The sequence below is a fragment of the Lissotriton helveticus genome, chromosome 6 (genome assembly GCF_964261635.1).
Source record: "Lissotriton helveticus chromosome 6, aLisHel1.1, whole genome shotgun sequence".
NCBI classification, from domain to species: domain Eukaryota; kingdom Metazoa; phylum Chordata; class Amphibia; order Caudata; family Salamandridae; genus Lissotriton; species Lissotriton helveticus.
The window spans coordinates 259,225,840-259,238,369 of NC_136067.1; the positions used below are offsets into that span (position 1 = coordinate 259,225,840).

The 12,530-nt window shown below is 46.8% G+C and overlaps 1 protein-coding gene across 3 annotated transcripts in view; it reads left to right on the top strand.

The window, feature by feature from the left end:
- Positions 1 to 12,530, top strand: part of ATAD2B (ATPase family AAA domain containing 2B) — a 974,520-nt gene that overhangs the window by 255,415 nt on the left and 706,575 nt on the right. The window lies entirely within an intron of this gene.

Genomic DNA, 12,530 nt, shown 5'->3' on the forward strand with positions numbered 1-12,530 from the left:
TATAATAAATAAGGTAAAGCAAATGAAAATTTAGAAAAATGGGGACAGTTTAAAATGCATATATCTTGTAAGCCTTTCAGCACAATCAGGGAGCAGAAAGCATTTACAATTATTTGTTTTAATACATTCTATCACAAGAAATCCAGAACAATACTAATTTAACATGATAAGCTTAAATAATATATATTGTCCCACCATATGCTAAATATCTGTCGTTCGTAGAACAAAGTACTGTAGAGAGACTGTCCAAATTACACTTCAAAACTGTCATGAGATAGAGCTATAGAACTACCTGTTCCAGTGTTCTAATGTCAAATGTAAGTGGGTTTCCAAGTAACTCACATTTCTGCCCCATGGTAGGCCCTCAAAGAATACTCTTATTTAGTTAGTCTATTCTAAACAGCGTGCATTCTGCCTGTCATAGATAATTTTCTGTCTCTTTTCCAATTTGTTGTAATTTAATATATAGCAGTAGCAATACCGAAATCAATTAATTTAGTCTAGTTCTATTCTGAAATGTAACTGCTAAATTAGGGAGCAAATGTATTATCTAATATAACCAGCATAAATAGTTTAAACTGATCCATTACCTCACCAAATAATGTCAACCATTTTACACCCATACAGCCAATCACACACCCCTTCACCGACCTATACAGCCATTCAAACACCCACTCTTAAAGGTACAGGTTACGCTAGGAAATACAATTAAAACAACCTTTGCAATTCACTGCTAAAAACAAAGGTTACAGGGACATTATATTTAGGAAACAAAAAAAACTGATGTTCTAGTTAGGCTAGGATTTCACTTGTACAAAACCAGTGAAATTCAGCAGTTAGTTACCAGAGCTAACTATAACTTACGCCCATGCAATGTACAGCTTATGACCTCGCATATTACATCACTCATGACATGGTCAGTGACATTACTGATGACATCTGAAATGACGTCATTGAGGACATCACCCACTCACACTCCCATAAAACCTCTTATAAACCTACTCAACCCTTCACACACCCATTCACACACCATACCAGTACTCACACAACCAATCACTCATCCATAGAGCCACTCACACATCCACACACTCATACAGCCACTCATGCACCCACTCACTCATCAGTACAGCAACTTACCATCCAATTATACACCCTTACAGTCGCTCACATATCCACTCAACCACCCATCCAGTCACTCACACTCACTCACCAACACAGGTACTCACACACCCACTCACTCACCCACCCACCCACATACAACCACTTAGTCACCCATACAGCCACTCACACATTCACTCTCCAATACAGCCACTGTAGGAAGGTAGATCCCTGACTATGGTTGCCCCCAACTTTTTGCCTGGTGTTTTGCTGGTTTTCTGACTTAGTTGACCTGGGGCCCTGCTATTCAGGACCCCAGGCCTACTGCTCTCTCTGTAAAATGGATTCCATGTACCTTAGGTACATATCTAAATTGGATACTGAGTCACCTTATTAGTCCCTGTACAGTGTACCTTAGGTACCCAGGGCATAGGTGTACCCAGGGCCTACCAGGGGCTGCAGCATGTATTATGCCATCCCTGGCTGGCCATCCAAAACTGACACAACTGGCTGCACGACAGCTGGGGCAAGGTGGTGTACTCACCCTTTGCTTTAGATATAGTATACCTATATCTAACCCTAAAAATGGACACACAGATCTCCTATCAGTCACTCCTATGGCAGGCCTTAACAATCCTGAAGGCAGAGTGCTTGGAATCGTGTGAGATGGTGCTCTGGCATGAGCTGAGCCTGTCTACGGCTTTCGGGATCCATCCCTTAGCCGTTTCCATGATATCGCATACCATATACTCTTAAGTGCATTATAATCCTCGCGGTTATATGCCAACTCTGGTATCGCTTTATCAAAACATGTCGAGTAAGGTGTCATACGAATTGGAATACTAACCCCTCGCCAATTCTGGCGACGGGGTTAGCATTCCACCCTTCTAGAGGGACACGACATGTATGTAACCCCTAACCCCGGTTAAAGTCAAACAGAGCCTCAGCTCCACAAAATGGATGCTGCCACCGAGACACAAGTCTGCCCTCCTGCTTCTGGGAGTCCTCCCAGAGCAGGAGATAAGGACAAAGGGTTTCCTGCCAGGGGCGGTGCCAGCACCGTCCCAGACAGGGTTTTGTGTATTGTAGGTAGGCAGGGCTTTAGAGGAAGGTGACTGCACGTGGCACCCCGGTGCTCACTGTGCATAGGCTGGCTGGAACCAGTTCCAGGGTCACTCCAGACCCTGTGCTGGGGAAAAGCCCGCCAAGGAAGTGGGTGTAACCACCCCCCTCCTAGTCCCACCCATAGGGCAGGACTTAGTCGCGTGCCAGCCCCTTTTTACAGGATAAAGGTAGGAACTGGCCCCCTTCCAAATCAGATCATCTTTGAATCCTGAAACTACTTTCCACGAAAGGAACTCAAGACTTCTTCCTAAGATTTCTCCCTTGTGACTAAGGAGTAGTCACCCTGCATCCGCAGGCACCATCTAAAGAACACTGCGGTCTGCTGCAAGTCCTTCCTCCGGAATCCGACTGCCCAGCTCGACGAGAACCGGCTTCCCTGGCACCTCTGACCTCTACCTACATCATCAGTCACGCTGAGATTCGTGGGTGTGACGAGACCTCGAGGGACCGGCCATCTTCAAGACTGCACGACTTCTTTCCAGCAAGCCCGCCGAGTGAATTCCTGGTGAGTGCTTTGGGGTCTGAGAAGCCCCCACCCTGAGCAGCTCCAGCACCGAAGTGCAGCCCCCCAGCATCTCCACGATCTGCGTGGGGCCCTTCTGCTTTTTGCTGCTCACCGCGTTGTTTGGCTACTAGCCCGCTGGCTTGTGGCCTTCCTGACGACGCCCGACGACATTTCTGCTGCTGGTCTGGTTGTTCCAGACTGGCCCTTGCTTCCCTCCATCGGAGAAGTACCCTGGACCCTCCTGGTCCGCCCAAGACGCCATTTTAGGTCCACCGCGTGGGCCTTGCATTTGCCAAGACTTGTTGCCCAATCCTGGGTCCAGCGACGTCGACAGCAAGAACCTTCGTGGGACAGCTCGCACCTCCATCCTGGTCGCCGACAACGCCTCCTGGTCCGAGAGACTGCAGAGCCCAGCAGCGCCCACTCACCTGACTGCGGTGACTTCGCCCGGTGCCATCCTGGTGCCCACTTAATCACTGGCTAGTGATTCAAGAACTTGGTCCCCTCTGCTTTCAGGTTTCCTTCTTCCTTGATCCAGGCTTGGATCCATCGAACTTTTCTTCACTGGTCGCCTGCCAGCAACTTCTTCCTTCCAGGCTCCTGGTCCGGCAACGAGATCCCCGACGTCTTTTCAGACCTATGCAGCTGCAGCCCCTGGGCTAGGTAACTTCGGCACTCCGGTGTCCCAGCATAGCCTCACTATCCAAGGGTCAGGATCCACTGTCGTTTTCTCCCTACCAGGTCGGGTTCGCCCGTGAACACTAACTTTGTGAATTCTAGCTTCCATAGACTTTGTCCCGCATCCCGCGTGAGAGTGCACACTCTGCACCCGAGTCCCCTGGGCCTCCTACTAGTAATCTAACGATTCCCTAGTCCAGTCCTAGCGATTCCAAAGCCTATTAGTACTGTACTTACCTGCTAGTAATTTCGCATTCCACTTTTTAAGTATATGGTTTTTCGTGCCCCTCGGGCATTTGTGTATAACGTGCTAACTTAAGTATTTTCGTAAGAGTTTTGTTGTGTGCCTAGCACCCTGTCCTCATAAAGAGTACAGGGTTGTTGTGATTTTAATAAATACACTGTTTATTTTCATAACACTTGTGTGGTGTCCTTTCACTGGGTGTTCAAGGGGTAATGTGATGGTAAAACAGCTGGCTTAACATGCCCTCTAGAGTCTTAGCCTTAGACTGCTCGTATCCATGCTACTAGGATAGCTGGTCTATAAGGTTGACTTACAACCAATCATCAATAAGGGTTGTTTGGACTGATATATAGTGATCACTAGAATAGTGAACACTGCACATCAGGCCAACTTCTCACAGCCACTCACACACCCACTCACTCTCCAATACAGCCATACAGCTAGTCACATACCCACTAACACATTCAACACATCCATAGAGCCACTCACTCACCCACCCACACAGCCACTTAGATATCCACCCACACTCTGATACAGTCACACAGCCACTCAGTGTGATTAATTACTAGTACAAAAGAATAGCATTTTAACTTATTCAGTAGCTTAGTATACATCTTTAAGTTTCAGAAATGTTTACAAAACACCTACGGTCACAGGATGATGTAATCAGTGATGTCACTGACCATGTCATGAATCAATCAATCAATCATCTCATTTGTAAAGTCCACTACTTCCCCATGAGGGTCTCAAGGCGCTGGGGGTGGGAGGTGCTGCTACTGCTCAAAAAGCCAGGTCTTGAAGAGTCTCATGAAGGACAGCAGGTCTTGGGTGGCGATGTGGGAGAACGATCTGCCGCCGGAGGTCGTTCTTCGGAAGCAGGGGACTAGGGCGAGGCCGGCGGAGTGGAGCTGGCGGGTGGGGGTGTAGAAGCTGAGTCGTCTGTTGAGGTACATTGGTCCGGTGTTGTGGAGTGCCTTGTGTGCATGGGTGAGGAGCTTGAAGGTGATCCTCTTGTTGACTGGGAGCCAGTGCAGGTCTCTCAGGTGGGGTGTGATGTGGCTGCGGCGAGGGATGTCGAGGATCAGGCGCGCAGGAGCGTTCTGGATGCGTTGAAGCAGTTTCAGGAGTTTGGCCGAGGCTCCTGCGTAGAGGGCGTTTCCGTAGTCCAGCCTGCTGCGGACGAGGGCCTGGGTGACCGTTCTTCGTGTTTCGGTGGGGATCCACTTGTAGATCTTGCGGATCATGTGGAGGGTGTTGAAGCAGGAGGAAGAGACTGCGTTGACCTACTTAGTCATGGAGAGGGTGGAGTCAAGGATGACCCCTAGGTTGCGTGCGTGGCGGTGGGTGATGGAGCTGTTCCTAGTGCCGTCGCCACCAGGAGTCGTCCCAGGCCGAAGGGGTGGTTCCAAGGATGAGGACCTCAGTCTTGTCCGAGTTCAGTTTCAGTCAGCTGTTCCTCATCCATTCGGCGACAGCCTTCATTCCTTTGTGGAGGTTGGTTTTGGCGGTGTGGGGGTCCTTGGTGAGGGAGAGGATCAGCTGGGTGTCATCGGCGTAAGAGATGATGTTGAGGTCGTGTAGTCGGGTGACGTGGGCGAGCTGTGTCATGTAGATGTTGAACAGCGTTGGGCTGAGAGAGGAGCCCTGGGGTACGCCGCAGATGATCTTGGTGGCTTTGGAGCAGAAGGGGGGGAGGCGGACGCTCTGTGTTCTGTCGGAGAGGAAGGAGGTGGTCCAGTCCAGGGCCTTCTCTTGGATGCCGGCTTTGTGGAGGCATGTGCGTAGTGTGCGGTGGCAGACCGCGTAGAAGGCAGCTGATAGGTCCAGGAGGATGAGGGTTGCAGTTTCTCTATTGTATAGTAGGGTCCTGATGTCATCGGTGGCGGCGATGAGGGCAGTTTCAGTGCTGTGGTTCCTGCGGAACCCGGACTGGGACGGGTCCAGGATGCTGTTGTCCTTGAGGTAGCGGGTCAGTTGTTTGTTGACTGTCTTTTCGATGACCTTCGCCGGGAACGGGAGCAGGGAGATGGACCAGAAGTTCTCGAGGTCCTTGGGAGTCCGCCTTGGGTTTCTTGAGTAAGGCGTTGATCTCGGCGTGTTTCCAATTCTCCGGGAAGGTAGCTGTGTTGAAGGAAAGGTTGATGGCTTTCTGGAGATGGGGTGCGATGGTGGTGCTGGCTTGGTTGAAGACTTGGTCAGGGCATGGGTCTGACGGAGATCTGGAGTGGATGGTATTCATGATCTTGATGGTGTCGTCGTCGTTAATGTTGGTCCAGGAGAGCAGGCGGTTTGTGCGGATGATGGTCGTGGGGGCGGAGGTTTCAGTGGTTGTCGGGCGGTCGTGACGTTGAAGCTGTTTTGGATGTCTGCAATCTTGCGATCGAAGAAGGTGGCCAGTGAGTCGCACAGGTCCAGCGAAGGTGGGATGTCGTTGGTATTGGAGCTGGGGTTGGAGAGTTCCTTCACGATGTTGAAGAGCTTTTTGCTGTTGTGAGTGTTGTCTATGCGGTCTTTGAAGGAGGCTCTTCTGGCGGTTCTGATGAGGTGATGGTGTCTGCGGGTGGCGTTCTTGTGGGCTGCGTAGCTATACGTTGTTCGTTCTCTGAGCCAGTTCTTCTCTAGCTTCCGGCAGGTTTGCTTGGAGGCCTGAAGGTCTTCAGTGAACCAGCTGGCTTTCTTGCTGGTGTGGCTGTTGGAGGTTTTCTTGACTGGGGCGAGGGTGTTGGCGCAGTCGTCGATCCATCTGAGGTTGCGGGCGGCGGTGTCTGGGTCGGTGGGGATGGAGGGTGGGCTCTGGGCGAGGGTGGTGGTTAGCTGTTCTTTGGTGACTTTGCTCCAGCAGCGGCGAGGCATCTGTTGGGTGTGGTGGTGCGTGGTGGGTTTCCGGAAGGTGAAGTGGATACAGTGATGGTCGGTCCAATGGAGTTCGGTGGTGTGGTTGAAGGAGACGTGGGGACTTGCGGAGAAGATGGGGTCGAGCGTGTGGCCGGTGGAGTGGGCGGTTGTTGTGACGAGTTGTCTGAGTTCGTGGATGGCTAGGTTGTCGATCAGGATGGTGGAGTTGGTGTCGTTGTTGTTCTCGAGGTGGAAGTTCAGGTCCCCGAGTAGGAAGTAGTCTATGGAGGCGAGGGCGTGTGTGCTGACTAAGTCGGCGATGGAGTCGCTGACCTGTGGTCGGGGTCCGGGTGGGGGAGGGGTCTGTAGATGAGGGTTCCTCTGAGGGTGGTGTTGGGGTCGGTGTGGATCTGGAAGTGCAGGTGTTTGGCGGTGTTGAGGGTGTCGTCGGTGTTGTTCGAGACTCTGAGGGTGTTCCTGTGGACGATGGTGATTCCTACTCCTTTGGTGCAGTCCCTGTGGGTGATCTTGTAGCCTTCGGGATGGCTATGGCGATGAGGGGTGTCGAGGAGGGTTTCAGCCAGGTTTCCGTCAGGAAGGCGACATCTGAGGTGGTTGAGTCGAGGAGGTCCCAGAGTACAACGGCGTGTTTGCGGGCAGAGCTGGTGTTGTGAAGAATGCATCTGAGGTAGATGGGTTCTTTCGTGCTTGGTTGGTTGGCGGGCTGGATGCTGGTGAAGCTGCAGTGCCAGCAAGAGATGGCTCCTTGAGTGCGCTTCGGGGCGACCAGGGAGCAGGTGTGTGATCGTCTGGCGGTGAGTGCATGGAGAGTACACGGGCTTGGCTTAGGTGCGGCCTCCATATGAGGAGAGGTGGGAGGGTGGAGCAGCTGGGAGGCAGGAGTGGGGTGGTGAATAGGAGAGCAGGGGGCCGGGCCCCAGGGAAGCCGCGGCGGGAAAAAACGGGTGTGAGACGGCAGGTGGGGCAAAGGGAGAACCGGGCACAGAAGAGAAGCAGAAGGAAAACAGAAGGAAAACAAATGTAGGCAAGCAAAGCATAGTCTGGAAAAAAACAAATTAGTCAAGCAAAGCACAGTCTGGCAGAACACTGCAGGAGCGTGGGGAGCGACCTGCCTGCGAGCAAAGATGTAATATGGGAGGTCGTAAGCTGTGCATTGCAGGGGCTCAAGTTCTAGTTAGCTCAGGTAACTATAACTGCAGAGTTTCACTGGTTTTGTGTCAGTGAAATCTGAGGCTAACTATAACGTCCCTGTAACCTTTGATTTCTTACAATGAATATATATATATATATAATGTGTGTGTGTGTATATGAACGGATAGAAACCTCAGCAGATGAAGGACAGAGCGGCACAGTAATTGATAGAGTACCCTTAGTAATTGAAGAGTTTGTTTTTTTACAAGAGGAATGAAGATTCAATCTCTGACCAAGATTTCTAGCAAATTATGCCAAACCACCAGGGGGAAGAGACAAAGGCGCCAGAGGCGCAAAGGGGCCAAGCAACGAAAATTGAAAGATATCCGTGAAGAACAATCCAAAAATGAAATGGAGAGCACTAACGAAACATCAGTTATTAACTTAACAAATATGCAGTTGTCGCCGGAAGAAGAAAAAATACTGAACTTAGGGTTATCTGGCCAATAGCTGATTTTAACTATGTCCAGACAAGAATTGACATTTTCAAATATACAAGACTATTGAAATTAAAGAAACATTTTGTGATCAATCAGATTTAATGCTGTAACAGGAACAATAAATACTGAAATGAACGAGAATTCGTCTGGTGATTTACAGGTCAACGATATGGATTTGATGGTGGGAGTGCGACAATTGGCAAGAGAGACCGAAATAATAGGCAATCAAGGAGAGGCAACAATAAATGACCAAGCAATTCTAATAGCGACAGAAGAAGGAATTGAAATTGATGAGTGAAGTAACTTCTTTCAGACCAAGTTCCCAATTTATTCCAACATCAGCTAGAGATGCTATCGATGTATACAACGACTTGGTGATCAAGGATCTAAAAAATTTGGAAAAATGCACAAGTGTGGTGAATAAAAGATTATCTAAGCAAGAAAAATAACAAGTTGCTTCAATTTCCAAATTGAAGAAAGATGACAATTGTCTAATTTGTAATGCTCACAAGGGTGGAAACATGGTGTTGTGGGAGAAAAAGAAATATCTAAATGAGGCGTATAAACAGCTAAATAATAAATCATGTTATGTTTGCCTAGCAACAGACACCATATTCCAAAGCCACCAGCAGTATAACTCAGAATTATGTGATTGGTATGGTCAAGGTATGTTGTCACTGGATGAGTACACGTTTTTAAAAATCAATAATCCTGTGACACCTGTTTTCTATCTTTTGCCAAAAGTATATAAGGACATTGAAAATCCTCCTGGTCGACCTATTATATCTGTCATTAGTAGTGGATTAGAAAATACCTCCAAATTTGTTGTTGCATTCCCGAATCCACTAGTCAAACTACTTTCCTCATTCATACAGGATACGGGGGCTTTTTTGAAAGTGATATACGATCTACCCTGGGAACAAGATCTATTGTTAGTAACAATTGATGTTACAACATTATATACAAGCATCAAACATGAAGATGGGTTGAATGCGGTGTGGCACTTTTTAGGTAGTAGACCGATCAAGATGTGGTCCCATACTCCGATGCTATTAGCTATGGTATCTACCTGTCTAAAAAATAACTATTTCATCTTTAATGATGAACTGTTGTTTCATCAAACTTGTGGTACTGCAATGGGCACCGGCTTCGCCCCCAGCTATGCTAATTTGCATATGGGCTGGTGGGAGGAGCAGGTGGTCCGGAAGCAGTACCAGGTAGAATGGGAGAACAGCATTCTACACTGGAGTTGTTATATAGACAACTTATTTATTGTGTGGAAAGGCACTGTAACATCAGTGAACAAATGTATCACTAGGCTTCAGGTGAATAGTCTTAACCTTAAATTCGCCAGTACAGTCAGTGACACATCTATTCATTTCTTAGATTTAACCATCTACGACAAAGACTGTAAATGGCAGACTAAACTCTTTAGAGAAGAGACAGCTGGGAATACACTGCTTCATGCAGCTAGCTTCCATCCATCCGATCTAGTGAACAGTATTCCATATGGAGAGTGTCTGAGGGTTTTAGGTAATTGCAGTGAACCTGAAGTGAAAGAAAAAGAGATGATGCAATTGAAAAATCGATTTAAAAAGAGGGCTTATACTGAAAAATGCCTACAAGCTTCTGTGGAAAAAGTAAGGAAATAAACTAGGGAAGAGGTCCTTTTCAAAGTGAAAGAAAAACAGAATACCAAAAATGAGTGTAGATTGATTACAGATTACTATTAACTGCATGGCCCCGTCAGAAACATTGTGACATGTGATCAGGAATGATCCAATACTTGGAACATTGGTGCCTAAAAAACCTTTAATAACCTTTCACAGGGCTAGGTCTTTCAAACAGATGTTAGTGAGTAACACGATTTCCAAAAGAAAGAATACTGTAAATCCGTCATGGTTAACACGCAACAATGGCTTCGTGAAGTGCACAAAGTGCAAAACATGTGCACATGGGAAAAATGTCGCCATATAATCCAGGCCTGTCGAAAAGAGTGAAGAAAATCAAGGGACAGTTTAACTGTAGAACAGAGTACGCTGTATATGTTTTAAGATGTGCATGTAATTTACAGTATGTTGGTAGTACAATTTTATCTGTACATAAGCGTATTCTGTAACACCTCAGAGTGAGTAAAAACGGAGATAGGTCATACCCAGTGGCACGCCACTTTGAACGATTCCATAACAAGGACATTCAAAGTTTAGTCTATTTTGGTATTGATGCCATCCCTCCTAATAGTAGAGGAGGAGATAGAACAAACAGATTGTGGAAATTAGAATTGTGTTACATAGTGGAATTGAATTCAAAAAACCCTGCTGGTTTGAATATAGAAGATTTGTATACTCAAGTTGCTGTGAACTGCATATTAAGTGTCATAATTAGATTCAGAATCATCTTTAATCTTTTGGCGTGTAAATAGATTGCTGAAAATATGCCCTTTTCTTTCATTTGTAAGTTTTAGGGCACTTTTGTGAGCACTTTTCTATTCTTTATACTGCACAGAATTTAGTCTGGTTTGATATTGCCCACTTGGGCTAAATATCACGTATGCTATGAAATTGTATGACATCGCTGAATTTTGTTGCATGCTGTTTCAGCCCACTTGGGCTTAATTCTGGGATTGGTTAAAAACAACCGAGGAAATGGCGTCTTTGAAAAATCCTTTACTGCTGTGATTAACAGGAAAAATGTATTATGAGATGAAATTATTAATCTCTACTTGTTTTTAAACACATGCTGAGAATATGGACTATTCAGTTTTGGTAATAATTTTTATGGTGTACGCAGAGCAATAGACAGATAGAACTAAAAGACAGAATCATAGTTTTTCTATGTGTTGTGTAGTTTCACGTGACCTATGTCACTCGCATGGGATTTAATAATGGTGTTTTGTATTGTAAACTTTATTCGTGAACAAGCCTGCTGGTACAGGCGAAACGCGTTGAACAACCGACAATAAAAGCAGATGAAATCACCACATTGCGTTGTCCTTCCTTGCTGTTACCTAGGGGGGCGGGGATGTGTGTGTGTGTGTTTGTTACTTAGAAACGGAGCTAAGAATAGCAAACCTATGATTGTCTATGTATAAGTACCTTTATGATATTATACAATCAGTACTCTGGATATGACATTTTGGCTCACAGTATTTGTCACTTGATATAGTGACATACATCTTGGTTATCACTTTTGTGACCACCTCTGCAACAGTGTTGAAAGTCATTAGAAGCTCAGGACTATTTTCATTGATCAGACGTTCCTCTCAATTACAGAAAAGTTTGAAGACCCCTGATTTAAATTTTTTTGGCTGGTCTTATGAGCTGAAGATGGCTCGGAGAGCTGAAAGTTTGTCACTGACAAATGTGGTGACAGGAAGCTCAGGTTTTTCTAATAATGGTGGCATTTTGAGCATCATTAATTGGATGATTGTGACATCTGTTATTTACATAACTAAGAAATGGAAGAAGTGTGCATTATGAAGATCGAACAAAATATTGTGTTCGAGGCATGTGCGCTGTAAATCACATGCTTTGCATACTCCTGCCATCTACTGTTGGGTCCGGATATTTGCAAGTTTTTCTTCGAAGAAGTCTTTCCTGTCATGAGTTAGGTGACTCCGCCTTTCGGTGATATTGTGCATGGGCATCAACTCCATTGTTAGATTGTTTTTTTACGCCACCGGGTTCGGACGTGTATTGCTGTGCTCCGCTTCAAAACCATTTCTTTGGGTACCTCTCGTTGTGCAATCCGCTCTACCCGCATCAGTATTGTTTCTAGCGCGTTGAGGGAGCAGATCCGTTTAAATTCTGCCCTCGTGCCAAGTATATGCGCACCGACTTGCACGAAGTGTGCAACTTATGCTTGTCAACGGAGCACAACGAAGAAGACTGCGATGCCTACAAATCATTCCGATCTAAAAAAAACGCCCCGTGATCGTTTGGTTCGACGTCACGAGAAAGAGTCAAAATGTTGAATACACGCCGGACATCTTCGGTGATGGATCCGAGAAAGAATTTAACACACAAGGGGCTGAGGAAGAACAAGAGAAACTTGTCTCCATCCCGGAATCGGACTCCGAGTCAGAAGAAGACTTGCCACAAGGTCAATATACTGTGAGTACTGAACATCCCATAACCCAAAATCCAACGCAGCCGAGACAAAAGGCTTTGGTCCCACCCCGACTTCAGGCCACGGTAGACACCAACAAGATGTTTTCTACACCCTACCCTCAGGCTCAGTACCAAAACACATCTCTAAGCCTTCCGGCTCGGGATCAAGTCGTCCAAAGACTGGCACCGAGCCGAAACCTTCAGGCTCAAAGCTGAAAACCGCTTCGGAGCTGGAATCCTTGACGCCGAAGACAAAGCCTCCTTCGACACTAAAACCTTTGGTG